This window comes from Aquila chrysaetos, chromosome 9 (assembly GCF_900496995.4).
Source record: "Aquila chrysaetos chrysaetos chromosome 9, bAquChr1.4, whole genome shotgun sequence".
Taxonomy (NCBI): Eukaryota; Metazoa; Chordata; class Aves; order Accipitriformes; family Accipitridae; genus Aquila; species Aquila chrysaetos.
In genome coordinates, this window is record NC_044012.1 from 42980505 (window position 1) to 42999926 (window position 19422).

The following is a 19422-nucleotide window of genomic DNA, read 5'->3' on the forward strand; positions in this document are numbered from 1 at the left end:
TTCCCTACACGCTGCTTGGTGGTCAAGTGAGTTCAGTGTCGGTCCAAAAGTTGACCGCTCGGAAGTCACAAAGAAGAAGTACTACAGGACATAAGAAAACAAGTGACTTAATGAAAATGGTCAAATACAGCTTCATATTGTGGTGTTACAGGTTTACCACACCTGCTTTTTATTTTTATTTTGCTCAAATGAACAAAAACGGAATAAGGAAAGTTGCCATTTACTGTCTCTTGACCAGACAGAATTCTCTTATTAACCATCAGGGAAGAATAAAAAGAGCAGGAAAATGGCTACCCGGACTTTTGGGAAGGATTTTCCCTCTACACAGGGTAAAAACCTGAAGAAGTATAGGTGTCCCGCTGCAAAGCTGTATGAATAAACAATTGCCAGGGAAGAAGCCGATAAAGTAATCAAACCATGAAAGAGTTGGCAGCTAGAACCAGGTCAGCAGAGCAATGGTTCTAATTGTTTTCTTTTTTTTTTTTTTTTCTCTTTTCACTTTTAATAGCAGATACTCACAGCTGTCACATTCAGTTCTTCCTGCCTCTGAAGTGTCCAGATTGTTACCTTTTTACCTACTTCTACTACCCTGCCCATCACACTCTTCCTCTCCCCTCCCCAGCCTGCTGCCTGGTTTCCTTCTCGTGTTTCCTCCACTCCCAGTTTGTCCCTATGACTGTTGCTTCATCCTCCTTTCTCTCCACCCTCCACCGGCTCTGGGAGCCTGCCCAGGACACAAAAGGAGAATACTCGTGTGAATTCTAGTCTAGCTAGCGTGAGTATCATTATCAAATAAAAAAGTTGTATGTATATACTCTGCGTTCACAGTGGGCTTGTATTCTAGTTTCTAACCCATGTTACCACATTCTCACTGCTGTTATTACCTCTGCTTCATTTACAGTATTCACACCTTCACTTTGCTGCTCAGAAATAGCTGGTGTGCTCAGCCTTAAAGTGGTCCTACAGGAAAAGCCAGCTGGTCTACAGCAACAAGCTGCAAAAACTCAAATACAGCATCAACACCTTTGACAAGAGAAGTCACTGCCAGGGAGAAGGGGAAAGACACAGCAGTGGAAATGCTAGCTGTAGGAATGCCTGCCTCCTCCCTCCCAATAAATTAAGCTGTATCTAAACACTAAAATTTCTTTCCTTCCTCTTCACAGTACATATAGAAAATATCAACAAGAAAAAGGGTGAATTTTTACTCCTAAAGAAAACAAAAGACTTGCAAATCACATATTCCTCCCATTGTGATCATCTGCACAAGTACATTTGACCTACTGGCCTACACTGCTCCTCCAAAACCCATACTACATGTCACATACGGAAGGATCTCCCTTTTCAAGTCCACTTGAACTGAGTTCATTTAGAAGTTTAAACTCTAAAATTTACTTTCCTTCACCACAGTAACTGGAAGTAAGCTGTTACTTGTTCAAGAGCTAGCTGGTTAACTGCTGAGGAGCTAAAGGTGACGTTCATCATACCAACAACAGAAGCAAAAAATACTTGTATTTCTTTGATCTTATAAATATCTCCCCTAAAACAGTTTCACCTCATTCTGCCTGTATATTGCCTAGCACAGCAGGGTTCTGGCCCATGACTAAAGTTCGTGTGACTATGCCTCAAGGACTATTTCCCCAAACATTGAATTACCCAGATTGCCTATTTAATTTTCCTTTGAAGAAGCCTCAGCAGAGTCACGCAGGAATACAGTAGCTGACCTCTACTGGGAAGGGGAAAAATCTGACAAAACACTGAACAGCAGTGAAATTGGTTTTATTTTTTGCACGCCCCTAAACCACCAGTCATCTTCAGTTTCACATTGCGGAAGTGATGCTACCATCCTGTACCACATCAGCAGGATACCAACGGTGACGAAATCGCAGACAGCAGTGGATTATCCCCGCTAAAGACTTTCTACAGCCAGCACTACTGCTTTTGCATTCTAACAGAAATGCTGATCATCTATTCAAAGTTTTGGGGAAGCATGGAAAAGCAAATCAGAAAAGATAGTCAAGAATGGCCAAGATGCACAGCATATATGCCATGTTCCTGGCACCAAAGAAGGCATGGGAGTGCAACAGGAAGAGGCAAAAGGGAAGGACAAAAATTATTTTTTCACAGTAGAGTGCTGCGTAGCGCTGGAATACCTCGCACATTACATAATACTCTAAAAGAAAGTGCTTACACATGCTTCTCCAAAACACCTACATCTGTTCTACATGGATGTCTCAGAAAAGGAATGTGTAGAGTTTCTGAAAAAGTGTAATGAATAGGACTACGAATCACAAAGCACCAAAGATTAGTGCCACCATAGGCAACCTAGGAAAAAAAATGTTAAATGTTTATATGTCATAATCCACTAGGAACATATGGTAAGTCACAAAAAACATGGAATAGAAGGATGACAAAAACAAAAACCCAACCAAACAAAAAAGGCTACTCAACAGCACCACTCGCTTGATCAACACAGCAATAACTGTCTGAAACAGCAGACAAGCTCTTGCAGCTTTCTGGTAGCTCAGAGGTATCAGTCCATAACATTCCATCCATATTACAGATGAAATATCATCAAGAAGAGCATACAGAAACCAGCAGAGCTCCATCCAGTTTAATTCTACGCTAACAAACTTCTGGAGTGTCTAGTTCTGTAGACCGAGGAATGACTAACTACTAGAGCTAACCAGGGTCACTAGTGACCACCCACACAGAAAGTGACTCCCAAGAAAAGGAAGAGACAAGTACTGGGGGTTTTGGACTTAGTAGCAGCATAAAATGACGTCTCTTACATCGTTTTCTGGTCAAAGTTGCAGAGATGCAGTTCAGTGCATTTATTTGGATATGTGCGTTTCCTCTTAAATTTTTAATAGGTAAGCATCAATACTAATCCCTCAGAACTTCTAGATTTTGTCCTCACGTTAATTAAAACTGAATTCAAAAGAAGATCTGAATCCAGAAGGAGTACACATGAGAAGACTGCACCAGGAACACTAACATATATTCTGTGCCTCTACAGATGTTTTGTGTAAAGTATTTAACATACTATAGGGAGAGTATCTGCATCCACATGAAGTTCTTTTTAATTAATTTATTTAAACAAACAAACATCACTAGTTTTAAAAGGCCTCAATCTGTAGCAAGGTTTTTACAGACAAGACAGCCAATGGCCTGTGGTTCTGGTGACTGTATTAAAGAACTAAACGTGGTTTCATTTACGTTTAATCAGCAGTGAACACAGGCTGCTACCAAAATGGCAGCCTCTTCCTCATCCCCAGCCATGCATTTCCATCTCCCAATCTGACATTAGATCCAGTGATCATGCAATCATTGGGTGCATGGAATCAGTTCACCAATTTAAAGATGAAAAACAAAAAGAAAGAAGAACATTTATCAGATCAGCACACCGACAGCTTACCCTGCAGCCACATAATCACTAGAGCAGACAGAAGAGCAGGAGTGAGAATGCACAGCTGAGAGCAGCAGTGGAGTGGGATCTCCCCTTTCAGCGACAGCTCCAATCAGATAAAACAGAACATTAAACTGCACACAGAGACTGTTGTTAATGTACACCTTAAACCAACGCAAGCAAGCACTCGTGCCAAAAGCAGTCCTGGAGTGGCCTGCCTTCCCTGCCTCAGTCATCTGCTCCTGACTTTACCACCACTTCCGCTTTACAGCAGTGCTGCTGTTTGCATAGATTCATACCGAGGTGAACTGACTAAAAATCAGAAGCATTACATTAAACGGTTTTCTCCTCTACTCAGATCAGTCCCCATACCTGATTCATTAAATACCCACAGAGATGCTTGTACCAGTAAGACAGAGGACAGCAAAGCCAGTCAGGGAGGGTAGAGCTGCTCCTTTTAGTAAAACAGCTGGTTTTAAAGCAGCCTAATGTACTCGCTGAGACAGAAACCAAGATTGCCAACCTGAGGACAAAACTGTGAACATGCTGTTTTACTCACAACTGGTTAGAAATGAACGCAGAACAAAGCAAAAGTCTTGCCAGGTGATGTAATCTTCTGTGATTCTTGCATCTTTTCCCATATGCGTAGTCTTGGCTTATTATTGTTGCTACAATGTTCTTAACACTAAAAAGCCTGACAAAAAAGGAACTTAGAAATACTTACTATTAACCAACATTGTTAGTAAATCATGCATTATGCAAGAGATTTTTGCTTTGGTTTATAAAGGAACATATGTTTCAGAGGACTATGCTGTGAAGGGTTCAACTTCCCAGATAAGAGGGACTTTTTTTTAAAATTTTTTTTTCTAAATTCAGTTAACTGCAATTGGATACAGAATAAAGTGTTTGTAAGACACCTGTTCTAAATGCACTGGGCCAAGCCTGTAAGGAAACAGAGAAATCAGATCTCTACATCTAACAGTAATATCCAAAATCTTCACTAACATTCAAGTTTTTACAGTAAAATTCCCAAGACACAAAAAGATCTGTTTCTGATGTATCCAAAAGCAGCTATCAGGGTAGAAGAGTGCGTTCAAACCCCAAATTCCACAGAGACCTCCAAAACCACCCAAAACATACCCAAGGAATAGGCATTAAGGAAAACACAGCCATGCCAATGTTTTCATTCAGAAACATGGCCATAGAAAGAATGTCATATGCAGTCCTTGGAAAAGGAGTGCAAACACAGGTTTCCCTCCTCCTAGATGACTGTCTTAACCATTACACTCTGCAGAGTGAAACGGCTTCAGAAGAAATGAGCTAAGAGTATCCAAACCTCTGATATCCCCTATACACACTAGCAAGCAGAAAAGACAGAGAAAGCAAATTATTAGCACTTTCTTTGACAACCATTAGTCTGCTGCCCTAAATACAGACACCTTCACATCTATCTACAACAGCTGAGGGCTGTAGCCATTTTAACTCCAGGACAGCATCCAGAACTGTAAATTCCTAGTAGAGACAAAATCTAAGCTCTGATTCTTTTTCCCCCCCTCAGGCTTAAATCAGAATAATAGACAGGCAGCAAGGGTCTTCTGCTGATCTCATAGCGCTCCATTCAGATTGGCAGAGTTTAGGCTGCTGAAAATCACAATTCCCCAGTAACATTTCACACTGCACAACTTGATTCTGGCATGCTACCAGCAACCCTGAAGATATAATTAGTGCTGTGTAGCCACTGTGACTATTTTCCTCTTCTGCAGTCCTCGCAGATGGAACACAAACAAAACATATCTTCCACCTCCTCTTTTTTTTTTCCTCATCTCCACCAAATACTTTTTGGACTATATATGTTGTATGGGAAATGGACAGACCAATTCTAAATTAACTTCTCCAGAAGACTTGAGTAATTCCACCCACTTTAATACACAAAGCTCCCTTGGAGAGACTATACAAGCATACAGACACAGCAGAACCAGAAAAAGGCAGAGCATCAAAAGTTTGAGAAATTCTTGTATTTGGCCACTCCAAGTGTAAAGCAGAGTTATTTCTGTATTATTGTACTTCTCAACATTAAAAACAATGGCTAAAATTATATAATCACATATTATTTTTCCTGCTTCATATAGTACAGAAAGGTGAGAAAAGCTAAGGCAGATTCAGACCCCAGAGTGCAAAAAAATCAGTACCCCAGTACTTCCAAAATAGGAAGGATATACTTAAAAAGGAAGCAAAGATTTACAGAAGAGGCTTGAAGGGTCTTATGAGCTAAAGAACTAGATATCCATCACTCAGGCCCTCAGCTGCAGCCCTGACTTTCACAAAGACTTTCAACATGGCGTTGTTCAGGTCATTTTATCTTTCTCAATTCTCCTATCTGAAAGAAAACAAAAATAAAACAAAAATAAAACAAAAGCCAGGTATAAAAATACTTCCCACTTGCCTGTCCAAAAGGTGCTACTCAGACAAATTCAGGTCTGCACAGTGCTTCAAACGTAAGTTTCTCTAATTCTCTTAAGAAAAGAGGCAAGTACTGTAAAAAGCAAACCAAATCACACCACACCTCATCACTTAAGTCAGGTACTTCTACAAACAAGTTTCAGTTAACCAACAGGAATATAAAAACGAAAAAGCTTTCATCATATGCCCTTCTAACCAAGGGGAAGATGTTAAGTTGTCCACGGTAGCTTAAAAGGCTGTATTTACCAGCCTCTGAAGTTAGGCACAATCTAAACAATTTCTCTAATCTAGATTTTTGTTTGCTTCTGTGTTGGATACTGTAGTTGCTAAGTATCTTTAGTCTAGAATTTATGCTTCAAATTGGAACATAAAAAACATAAATGCCATATATGTATTTTTTTGCCAGTTTTATTAGAGTCTCATCTTAAAGATTTTCATTCAAGTAAGTAGCTATTCTGAAGCCACTAGAGACTCATAGGAAGGACTACTCACATGAGTAAAAATCTGCATAAGAAAGCCCTTAGTTCATAGTCCAAGAATTTAAACTGTAGTTAAAGGTGTCATGGGAATTACACCACCATTTTAATTAAATGCTATAAGATCTTGCAGACATATTCAAGATTAGCACCATCTGTTTTGGTTACAGTGTTTCATTTCACTACATCATCCTCACACAGCAACAAAATACCATTTCACACTCTACTCAAGCCATTTAAATACCAGATAAAATTATGTCATCTTGATACACCTTACTAGGAAGGAAGGACAAAAGGACGATAGACAGGAGGACTGAAAAATACTCTGTAACAACGCGTGCTTATGGGGAAGGCAAACACATAGTCTGACAAGAACTCTTGTCCCCCACTCCTACTGAAATAAAATTTTTAGTAACATCTGCCTGAGTCCCTGTCGAGCGAATGGAAAGAACAGAGGCAAGAAACACATCAGGGAACAGAGGAGATCGCTTAACTAAAAAAAGTTTTCTTCATAGCTATATGTTACTTCTACACTCTGAGAAAGATTCCTAGTTGGAGAGCACAACTTTCTACGGTACGACTGAAGCAGCAGCAAGCACCCGTACACAGACATTCTCTTACCTTTTACTCCTGGGTCTGTAACTCTCTTGGTTTAAAAAACCAAAACAAACCAACCATCTCAACACTGTGTAGCCTCCTGAAATCAGGTCATTTACTAAACTACATATTAACATTCCCCTCTTTATCCTATCCATTTTAAAAAAGCAGCAAATGGTTCATGTTCCCTTCCCTCAGGGCTTATCCCTTCTGCCCCTTAAAAAGGAAGGAACCATATGGCAGCAAGGAGAGGCCTTATCGTGCACTGAACGAGCCATGGCTCGTCTTCAAGATGACATGCAGATAAGCATTGCAATAACTGCATAAACAAAGTTCTTCAAACTTTTTCATACTCTGAATTCAAGAATGTAAAAAAACCCAACACCTTAAAAAACATAAATCCAATTCTGAAATGGGCCTCACATGGCCAACAGGAAAACCATGCCATGCCTAGTGCTTCAAAGAGCTGACTGATCAGCTGAGTTGAGCATCATTCTTCTTAATATGCAACTGATCAACAGCAGAATGACATGTTTGACTTTAATCCTTTCCCTGTATAAGCACACAATCAAGTGGCTGGAAAAAAAGGATAAAGGACAGCCACTAACAATCTTTGGAAAATGAAGGATGAAAAAAATTATCCTTTTTTTGTTTGTTGTTGTTCATTTGCTCTTAAGATCAGCAAGAAACTGAGCACACCACTGCATGCAGCACGTGTGCCTGAAACAGCTTTCTGCTGGATAAATCTCTTCATACCGTGCCACCCTCTTCCTTCATACCCCCTGGAACAGATTATCTAAATGCTACTACTTCAGAGCTGTTTGTGACAAGCAACAGTGTCAGGGCATTTGTATGTCATCTTTTATCTTTGCCAAGTCTCAGTGAAGGATTTAGCTGTAACCAAAATCCTATTATCAGATATCTTCCTGGTGGACTTCTGTACCTGGGGACATTTGAGATACTATATCATAGTATGGAGGACCAGAAAACCAAGACATATTTAAAATAATAGAGTCCACATATACCATTATTAAAAGCCACAAACTAATAGCCTGAGCTGTTATGCCTAAAAAGTAAACAGTACTAACAGAAATTAGCTATTTTTTCTTCTCTCTACTAGATGTCAGTGTGATTCTGCCTATGTGGGAGAGGAGGCAGCCAGAAAGATTAATAGACTGTTTCAAAGAAACAAAAGTCAGAGTAGTCTCAAAAGGAATTTGAGGTGGCAACTAAGTACAATCTTTCCCAGTAGAAAATATAAAAGGAGTCCAATATTAATGCTCAAATTTCAGCAGTTCTGGCACATGCACAAGCTACCAACAAAGAAGTTTTGAGTGGCAAGCATAAAAGAGTAATCTGATAAAAGGGCCCAAATTGCTGATATGCATCCCAACCGTCACAGAATTTCAAGGTTAAATACTAAAGTAAAAGACTAAAATAAAACACAGCAGAAGGAAGGAAAATGAGTGCATGCTGACATACTGAAAGAGAAACAGTATCTTCCAAAAACAGGTTGGCAAAACAAAATGGAATATTACAAATTCTCACAAAAGAAACAGAAGGTGACACAGAAATTGTTAGGCCATCATGATTCACCTCTAGCTCTGCACCTTCATCACTAACTGCAGTTCTTGTTTCACCACATCAAAAAGTAGAGAAAACAGAAAGGAATAGTTAAAAAGTATATATTCCATACAACAAAAAGCATTCAAGGATTAAGACTGTTCAGTCTAAAAGAGGGAAACTCTGAGGGTCTCTAGAGCACAGCTGCTGGTTGTGTCTTCCAGGTATCAAATTAAATCAGCAGAATGCAGACTCAAACCACAACGAGAGGGCTGAACTTCGTGTCAGGATAAAACCTTAGGTACTAGTTGAAAAACTGTCTATTAAATATCTACTTGGTTCAAGAAATCTCTCAACCAAATATATACGGAGCCTGGGAGATTGTTCAAGGGACGTATTATTATGTCCTTGACCTACTCTTACATCTTTCTCCAGGTAACTGCTCATGTTTACATGGGAGTGCATGCTTTTGCAGCAGATTTTTTGCGTCCCCTGTTCTTGTCCCAGAAAAATTGCAGCATCACTATGAGCACCTATAGCAAGCCCCTAGGTGACTTCCCAAATACAAAAAGCCACGCAATACATGTCGCTGTCACTGACAGCATAGCAGCTGTTAAACTGGTAAGCACCAACACAACACTTCATTAAATCCAGCAGGCCAAACAGCCATTGGCCGGCCACCTTTGAGACAGGACACTTTAATGGACTTTTGTTCTGATTCAACAAAGCTGTTCCCATGCCATGTCATTTAGCTAGATACCACACTGGCATCTTTGAAATCTTTATCAGCACTTGAGGAGCAGTGTCAATGATCACCCTCAAAATAGCTCTCAGACTTGCCGTCCTCGAGTTAATACCAAGCACCCATCAATAAAACAGTAACAGTCATTCAGGACCAACTCCAGGAACTCTTAAAAAAATTCAATATAAAACAACAACAAAAAGAACAAAAGAAGGAATTTTTGAGAGAAGACCTTTGAGTTAGTTGCATCAACATCTTTCACCCTCAGTGAATGGCTTTAGTTAGCAAATCTCCAGTCCCTTAACTGATTCAGCACATCTCGGTACACGGTTCCAAACTGGCGCCTAGCTCGTCAGCTCTCTTCACCGTAAAGGCTGTAACTAAGTTCATCAGACAGAGATGTAAAAGGATAACGTGATAAGTGTGGGTGGAAGCCAAAGGGCTGAGATTTAGCCATTACTTGAAAAGATGCTTTTGAGTCAAAAATACTCAAGACACAAAAATATAAGGAAACTGAAAGATGGCAGCAACATCTTCTCAGGTCAGCGTGTGACTGAAACACACATAGGCACGCACTTCCACACACTCGTACTTACTGGCTTTTGCACCAATACAGACACATGAAATGGTAAGTCGTCATGCTGGAGTCTCACCACCAAGCATGAGAGAGGGAAACTGAAAAGTCAATCTGAACAACAAAACAGGTACTGAATACGTAGGAATCTAGAGGATGCTACTATGGAAGACCTATCCATGTACTTGGAGAACACACCTACTTAATAAAGCCAAGACAGACAAAAGCATTTTAAAACAAGACATGGTGGGTTTTGATTTGTTTTGGGTGGTTTTATGGGGAAGAGGGGAAGAACTGGAATGAAATTTACCCATGTTGGAAACAAATGTATACCAGTGTAGGCTGTATGCAATGGATGCATACAATGCCTGGAAGCAAAATGCCATCTCCAAGACAAAAAGACAGAAGGAATTGAATACATTCTTTTCATTTTAACAAACCCTAGGTTTAGGTAGTGAACTACCCTGCAGGTCAGGTTATGGACACTATTTTACAGAGCACACTAAAAGGTACCTCTGAGTTCCATAACACTTCAGCCAGTTTCTTTACAAATTGGAATCAACTGTGTTTTAACTTCTGAGTAGATGGTTGAGAATAGATAATAAAATGAAAACTACCACTGCACACTTCAGATAGCACACAAAAGAAAGCAAGCAAATGTGCAACTTGCTAGCCCAAGAATCCCTCCCTCATTCTAAGACACGGTGAATGATTAGGTTTGCAAGTCCCCTTCAAAAAGGCAGAATCAGAACTGAGTAACTGCCCATTTTCCAAATTAAAAAAAACCCCTCTCTTGCAGAAAAGTAGTCCAACACATGAAAAAAGATGACAAAAGCAAATCTGCAAGTAAACGAAGAAATCTTCTCTCTTCCCCCAACTTTAACTTTTTAAATTTTTTTTTTAACTTAAGGAGGAAGGAAATGTCAAACATCAGAGTCATACAATGGACTATCAGATGTTTCCCAAACCAAGTAATCTGACATATGGGCAGAAAAAAAAAGGGGAGGGAGGGGGGGCTGGAGGAAGTAACAACCCGAGTAGAGTAAACTTTGGCATACCGAGTTAAAGAATGCAGTTCCTTTTCTTCCCTTACACAAAGGGAATTTAAGAGCTCAGAACTAGAACATTTTTGTACACCACATCTAAGCAGAACTGCTTAGGGAATACCAACGACAGCTCACATAGCTGTTTTACGCATGTGTCCATCACTGACCTGCAAAGCAAACTACGCTGCCTGCCCAAATGGGCCCTGGCCCAGATTCCTGGCTCCAGGCTAGGAAGGTAGTAACAGTGCAGAAATACAATCAGACAGCCCTGGTTCTTTAGCATCAACATCGTCTTGACCAGTGACATCAAATAAAGCTCAAATTGTTAGGCAGTCTGCCAAAATCCCTCAGCCCTTTAAAAAAAACCACCACATCAAGAATTCTTTCTTACAAATCTTCCTTAATATAGAAAGAAGTAAATCAATCCACTACATGACTGGTCATGTAGATTCATTTTGCCAGCTTTCTTACTGTCATTCCTGCAAAGACAAGAATCCAGCAACTCCTGCCAGAACGAAATTCACAGAGAACTCAAGTCAAAATTTTATTAAAATACACATGCAAAATTAAATAATCAGAAACTGGGCTAAAAGAAACCAGCAAATTCAGAATAAAGTAATTTAACCAATTAACCTATTCTGTCAGCAAAGATTTTTTTTTTTTTTTTTTGTTAATAAAAATACTTGACATGGTCACTACAAGATGTTCCTGGAATTAATTTTATAACTCACCCAGAACCACCTACAAATCCAGTAATATTGTGGACATACACGAAGTGAGACTCATAAAAACCTAACACTAAGAGACTGCAGATATACTAGACTAGATTTAAAAACTTCCTAGTAAACCAGAGACTCCAATAAGAAAAAAGTCATGGTTTTATACTAACAAACCACACATTTTGAAACTTATGTCTCATAGCTGTCAGCTATGAACGCATCGTTACCAAAAAACTGAAGGTTGCCAATGCCTGGTCAGTAGGTACAGAACAGTCTTCCTCTAAATTTTTTTCCTCAATCCTCTGTTCTCACAGAATACTGTATTTTATGGGCAAATATGGAGCTATAATAGGCAACAACAAGGCACTGACCACAGCATAGCTCTTTTAAAGCTAAAAGATGAATTAAATAAAGTTTTACTGAACAAGCTTTAAATTTCCTTCTCCAAGACATGGATTGTGGTTACGCAGCCACTTTGATCTCGCTTCAATCCATGCCGCTGCCAAAACCTGGTGGGGAGAGAGAGGAAGGAGGGGTACACAGAGCTGGCTAGGGAATGAGAAGGGGGAAAAGCTTTTCACTAGGTCAGCTCCCTGATCCAGGCTTAGATATGAGCTTATGAATCCTTCTGGGGTCACCAAGGCATGGAAGAGGGAAGGGGGAGGGAGAAAAATGAGAGCAGGAGAAAAACCACACCTTTTCTTCTTTAATTAATATTATTTTCTTTTCATAGAAAACAAGAATAGTACACTACACTGCAACATTGGCTGACTAAAGAAAGCAGAGGTAAGCGCCTAAGGAGAAGTGATACAGAAATACGTGTGTCATATCTTATACTAAAAATTAATTTCAGAAGACTGACCATTTTTCTCCATTTTCATAAGCTGATTAAATACATTCCTTAGTATAGGGACAAGGTCTTTGTGTATGTTTAAGCTCATCTGTGTTAGTCACATAAGTGTAAATATTGCCTAGGGGCACATTATACAACAGCAACACACAATAAAATTTCCTGTCTCAAAGAAACAAAAGAGAGAATGCCACTAAAAGCTCAAGTCACATTTCCATATGCACTACTGCAACTCTGCTTAGGAAAGTGAATTAAGCCACACAAGACTCAATGAGAAATAACATTTTTTAACAGACAGGTAGGAAGTGAGAGTCAGGATTTATCAAAATTAATCAAAAACTTCCAGCACAAGCTGGAAAGACTGCTTAAACCTTTTACATTTGTGAGATACTAAAAACCAGGCACCATCTTACTAAGTAAAATGCTAAGAACCCTCCTGATCTGAAAAGTTAAACTTACTATATGGTATCAAAGTGGTTTATGTTCAGATGTCATTATCATTTTACAGTATAGCGATCATACTAATGCAAGACTGCGTAACTAGCTGAAGCCACAGCAGGAAACAATGCAAGCTGTCATTCTTAGTATCACAGGCCTGTTATCCCTGCGGTATATACTTCACAACTGTGTGCAGAGGGAATCTAACACAATGTTTTAGTAATATTTTGAGGTCTGTTAGAGGACAATATTTTTATTAGCTGGTTTCTCTTGGAAACTACCAGTTGATCTTGCGGAACTCAGGGAAAGAAGACCTATTTTTAAAGCATTACTTAGAGCTTAAAATGAAAGTGGTATAAAAGTTTGGTCTGAGGAAGAAGGATGCCCCCGTGTAAATACATACTCCATATAAACAAATCTTCCAGATTTGATTTGGGATCTTCTGTTGAAAACACTGGTGTACTTTTAAAACTGGCAAGTTAATACTGAAATGAGCACACTTCTCGTCAGAACAGTATTTGTTTCATTATTTGTGTTACTATGGCACCAACAACTTGCAAATCCCACTGTGCTAGACTCTACACAAAAAAGTGCACTACTTACCCACAGAACAGTAAATGAATACACACAGACTTGAAAGAATATAAAACTATACTTGTCAGCCTTAAAGGCAACAGTCTGAAAAGACCAACCACCTATTCAGTGTTATGAGGATGTCTGTAAGATCCCACAAACAAGTTTAGGAAAAGGGTTTGTAGGACAGCAATGTAGTAAGTCTGTGGACGTCAACTGGTAACCTCCCACAAATACAAAGGAGCGACTAGGAAAAAACCCAAAAGACACTAATTTATAATTTGATGATCCTGGTGTATATCGGAGTCAGGAGACAGTCAGTACTGAACGAAAAATAAAAGGCAGAGAAAGAATAGGACTCAAGGCTTCGGAATTGGAACTTTGAGGAGATGTAACAGCAGGGGAAGACAATGAAAAACTGCAGAAAGGTGCAACGTGGTCCCAGTCACAGGTGGCGGGGTGGTGGTGGTGTAACTCCGTACAGCCATCAAGGAAAAGTGGAGACAACAGGTTAAGCGTTCTTATCAAGTAAACAGAAAGCTTCAAACAAGCATAGATGTTCAACTTACTACAAAGTATAATACTCCAGTAACACTGATGTTCTTTCGGTATTTAAAAAGCAGTGTGTCTGCACACACACACACACACACACACACTCCCTTTACCAAGGCATAACATTTTTGAAAACAGAGAGATTAAAAAATTAAAACAAAATCCATAAAAATTCCTTCTTCATCTAATGACCAAAGTTAATCAGGTTAACACATTCAGCAGATACATCTCATATGCACCACAATTTTTTTTCCCCACTGAAGCTCAAAACTTTCAGTATCTTTAGATTTTTTCAAAAGAATTGCACAGTCAGGAAGGAAAATAATAGAAGAAAGGTCAACATATAGGATTGAAGAGTTCCTTCTTTACTCTCTTTCACATAAGGAAGTGCTCTCAGAAGCAGAAGGGGAGAAAAATTCAAGATCAAATGAATCTGGGGGGTTTTGAGAACTGGGGTTATGATGTCAATACTGCACTTAATTATGTAGAAAAATCCAGAAATATGTATTTTCAGATAGTATTACAGTAAGTGAAAATCATGATTCTTAAGACATAGTTACCCAGGATTATTTTCTTAATCACGTTGATGTTTGCAATAGCCGTCTTGCCAAAGGACTCGCATTGTCACCAAAATCAGAACACAGTCATCGGAGAAGGATTCGCAGCTCCAGTACACATGTACGTTCAGAAGATAATCCCAATTTCAAGAAAACCTCACTCAAATATTTCTTAGTGGCTAGCTTGGGATTCTTCGGCATGCTTTGTCCTGAACTTCAAATGTCACTCCTGCGCACTCGATTTTCTTTGTGCAATATTCAGAAAAGGTTAGTTACCCAACACAGATTCGTTAATTCCACTCCCAAAGCTGGGCAAGCTAACTGAATGTCGCTCCGTCCCAATCTCTTTGCAAATCTGGGTCTATTTTCTTCAAACTCACACCCTAGTATACACATTAAACTGTCGAATACTCTGACAGGACATAATAAAAACCTGCCACTGCAGTGATTTAAAACGTGAAATAATCTTTTATTAGCAGGAAGCAAGCAAGCTTTCTTATGTCATTTTTCTACTTCTATCTTGTTACCTAATAAAATTCAGGATAAAGATAACTAAAGAATCAAATACTTTTGGAAAACTTGAGAGGTTAATTCCATTTCTTAAATATACATGCATGTAAATTCACACCTACATACAATTTCAAACAAGCAAGATATCTACTATGTAGTGATATAACATCCTGCATGCCAAAATAACAGCCTACTGCTTGGAGCACTGCATTTACGATAATACAATAAGCAAGAACGACTACTGGTTAATTTACTGCTACTTAAGCAGGTGGTTGGGCAATCAACCATTTACTATGAAGTCCTTTACCGACAATTATGCAACACCAAGGAGTACCTCACTGGCAACCTCTGCCGCCTTCGCTTTCTGAATGACATGAAAAACTTTTAAGAAAATAATTCAAATGCCATCTCAGATATCCTTGACTCCTTTCAGTTTCATTCTGAAAACGGCAACAAAACTCACTGATCGAACGCAACGACTTCTGTTCCCGTTTGCAAACCGAAAAAAGTAACAGTAGCAATGACCTTTACAGTTCGTAAATTTGCCTTTGAACACTAACTGGAACAAAGACACCATTCCTACTAACTGGACCTTTCTGGCAGCAGGTTTCTGTAAGAACACATTTAAACCAGTACTCATGACATCTTCCATACCAGCTTCTATAAAGTCCTCTATAAATAGGTCTCACTTTCCAAGAACACAATCATGTCTTTTCCAGGCTGAAGGCTCCTACAGTATCTAATCTTTCACCACACGAAAACTACTCCAAATTTTAGGTCACTCCTGACACCCTTTGCTGTACTCTTTTTCCAGCTCCAACATATAAAACGTTACGCAACTTCATCCCAGTTTTCAGAGACTGACTTATGCCTTTGGATCCACCACAGCAGCTAAGCCAGACAGCTGGGGAAACATCTTCATACTTCATGCAAGCCCTCACCATCATATGATTAACCCTTACTCACAGGAGAAGTCATACTAATTTCAGCAAGACTAGTTTTATGATTAAGGATTATTCATAGGAAGACTGTTTGCCAGCTGGGTCTGAAGTTTTAATACAAAGTGTATTACCTCAGAACATTTTGTCTCTAAATAGTTATTAGACAACTCTTAATTAGTATTTAAATAAACTGGCCCTTAACAATTGCTTATTAAATACTCTTTTGATAAACAGAGACTCTTTTTCAGAAGCAGCAGCAGACATTTTGACTACTGCAAAAACAGAGTTAGGATTAATATAATTTCTTCTACTGCTGTGCCAGAAACATAGCAGTTTCAGACAGACAGTGTATTTTTAATGAGCAAGCCTATTAATCTGCTGCGTATGCCAGCATAAACAAGTTTATATCCGAGGTGTATTCTGAGGACAAATATGCAAACCGGTCCTTACATCATCTTACTAAGAAATGCTTTACATTTAGAGCGAAACTCCAGATTTCTTTGTGTAGGTTGTCTGTGGGTTTTTTTGCCTGACAGAGCATACAAACATTAACCCATTTTCTAGAACGGCACTGGATTCCTGCTTCAGTATAGAGCAATACGCAATACAGACAACAGACCTTTGCGTCACTAACTCCAGCGGGACGCTTCATGAAACCCAACTAGGCAAGCCTGAGATCACGCTCAGCATCTGGATATTCAAAGCTAACTTCAAACTTTTAACTGAAGACTCTGCCTTCCCCTCAAATGAAATATTTTGAGCTAAGAAAACTAAGGACCCCTATACTTTCTGGACATCAATGATAAAAGAGAATCAGTTGCTAAAAAGCTTTTAGAAAATATTTTCCGTAAAAAGATTCAGAAGAAACACTGGTATCTAACTTCTCTCTAAAGGCTGTCTACAGTCAAAAGAAAAATCAGACAGAGATTATGAATTGTTAAACCAACCCGAATCCACTACAGCAACCAGACAGACTCGCCACAAAGCTCTGCTTTCTCTGGGGTGGGGAGATAGCGTTCCTTCTTAAACAAAACAAATGTTTGTGGGAAGAAATTATTTCAACATAAACAAACAGAATCACAGTAGATTATAACTATTTCAGAACTGTAACTCTCCAGTCAAGAACATTGCTTTGTGATTCACACCCAAAACAAAGCCTGCGATAAAAAAATTTAATTGTCAACTTCTAATAGCAGAATCAGTTCAAAGAGATTTGTAATCCACCTGACTCCTAAAGAATGGATGAATTCCCATCAAGAGCTGATTTACTTTGTGCATGTTTTTTTCCTTTACACTGAAAAAGTAAATGATTAGCAAAAGTTTCTCTAATTAGTAATCCAGACTACTGTAGCTTTAACACTTCATAAATTTTGAAATAACTATGACAATTTGAGGTTAAAGGGTCAACGGTGTTGGCCACGTATTTCCAGTCAATATTTCCTTTCTCAATATTTTTTACTGATACATAAATCCTAACAAATACTAACATAATATAAATCACCCTAATGGTTTGCATATATGCTATATTAAAAAAAAGTAATACTACGGTATTGCACTTCTTTTTGCAAGTGGAGCCAGAAAACAATAAAAACATTACCGTTTCATACATAGCACCACATTACAGGTATGGATACCTCCCACAAAATTACATGAGAGATTAAAGGGTTGCACATTAAACTCATTATTATTAGTACTATTAAACCCACTTGGAAAAGAATTTTGCTAAACTTATTTCAATGATATTACACACCCATTTAAAATTTAACATTTCCCTAGTCTAGTAAGGTGGGGAGAAAAAAAAAAAGAAAAAAAAAACAAACACAACACCAAACCACAATAACTACGAAATAACTTCACTTTATAATTTATGCTAATTGCACGCCAACAATTATTTTTACCAGTGACAGATTTGCAGACTGCAACTACATGAAACATTACGCTTCTCAAAAACACGCTACTCAATTCTCCATTAATAAATGGAGACTTCACAACTCTCTCTCCGTAAAGGACAAAGCATTCACTACCTTGCTCTTACGATCAGATACAATTGTCTCCCTCACGCTTAACGCTTTTTCTTTCTTACTTGGTAAGAGCACTGCAGTCAAAACCACCATAACAATTCCTGCATCTTGATACATATAGCATTTTCTAATATAAATATATAGCAATGCTATCAGACAGAAGCATAGATACAAACTCACGCAACGCAACAGTTCGATAAAAACCCAAAGTAAGAATTGCATTTATTCTTGCGGAAGAATCTCTGGGCCAGTTTCCTAGCAGCGTGACTACAGCTCTTGTCCCAGATTCTTAAAAGGTATAAGCGAAATAAAAACCACACACACATACATTAAAAAAAAAAAAAAAAAAAACAACAGAGGCAAAATAATGCACATACAGCAATAAAAGGTGAAAAACATAAAACAAAGAGCTCGATCGTTTGTGGTTTTAATTAATTTTCTTTTTTCTCTTTAATTCCTATAAGGGAGCTAAAAGCAACCTCTCCCTTTCTATTAGAAAAAGACCACCACCACATGCACCCACCTCCAATTCTGGCAGAGCTCTGACTGGGGAGGCGGCATCTACCATAAATCTTTCCTACATGCTACCCCTAAACTTGCATTACAAGTTTTTGCTTTAATTATACCATACCATGCACTAAAAAAAGTCCCTCCTTCCCTCCGACATTATCCCTGGTAGCACTAGAAGGCTCTTGATGATCCAATAGTCCTCTCGCTCACTCAGCTGTTGCCCAGACAGAAGGCATAATGTTCCCATATGTGTCAGGTAAAATAATGCAAGGTATTTCCAAATGACTTTGCCCTTACAGAGAAACGAATTGTTTTTCTTGTTTTTGATTTAAATTACAAATCTGTAGCTAGCCAAAAGTGATACCATAATTTCTGCAACATTAAACCAGGCAATACGAGTAGGAAGTTGTCAGTTACCAGTAAGATGGGTAGACAGCGTCTATGCAAACAAGCTATCCAGCATACTACATTTTCAGCCACTGAAAAGGTTTGGGGTTTCTCTCTCTCTTTTTTTTTTTTTTTTTTTACCTCTCGCCCCCAAGCACGATCTATGCAAAGAGGAGACCACGCTGTAACAACAGCTGACGCGCAGTCACAAGAGCCCAGAGCACAAGTCCGACAATCACACTACGCGACCGCTTGCTGCTGCTGCTGCTGAAATGGCGTTTGTCATTGTGAAAGGAGAGAAAAAACCCCACAGTTCGGTAGGCACAAAGCACACAGGGCACGGAGTGCCAAGGGAGGCGGGGAGAAGAGACTGTTTACCAGAGAAGATGGTCGTACATGCAGGCAGCACGGGCGGGGGACACACACACACACACACACGATCCCTCGCCTCTCCGTTCCCCTATTCAGAGGAGCGCAGCCGCGAGAGCAACACACGCACT

The 19422-nt window shown here is 39.1% G+C and overlaps 1 protein-coding gene across 2 annotated transcripts in view; it reads right to left on the reverse strand.

The window, feature by feature from the left end:
* MED13L (mediator complex subunit 13L) overlaps nucleotides 1-19422 on the reverse strand; it is a 203551-nt gene that overhangs the window by 183838 nt on the left and 291 nt on the right. The window contains exon 1 of one of the 2 annotated variants that reach the window (XM_030024901.2): nucleotides 19064-19160. The exons of the other annotated variant lie outside the window; for it this stretch is intronic. The gene's annotated coding sequence lies outside the window, so the exon portion shown is untranslated. Of the gene's footprint in view, nucleotides 1-19063; nucleotides 19161-19422 lie in introns of those variants that run through there. 2 annotated transcript variants of the gene reach the window in all.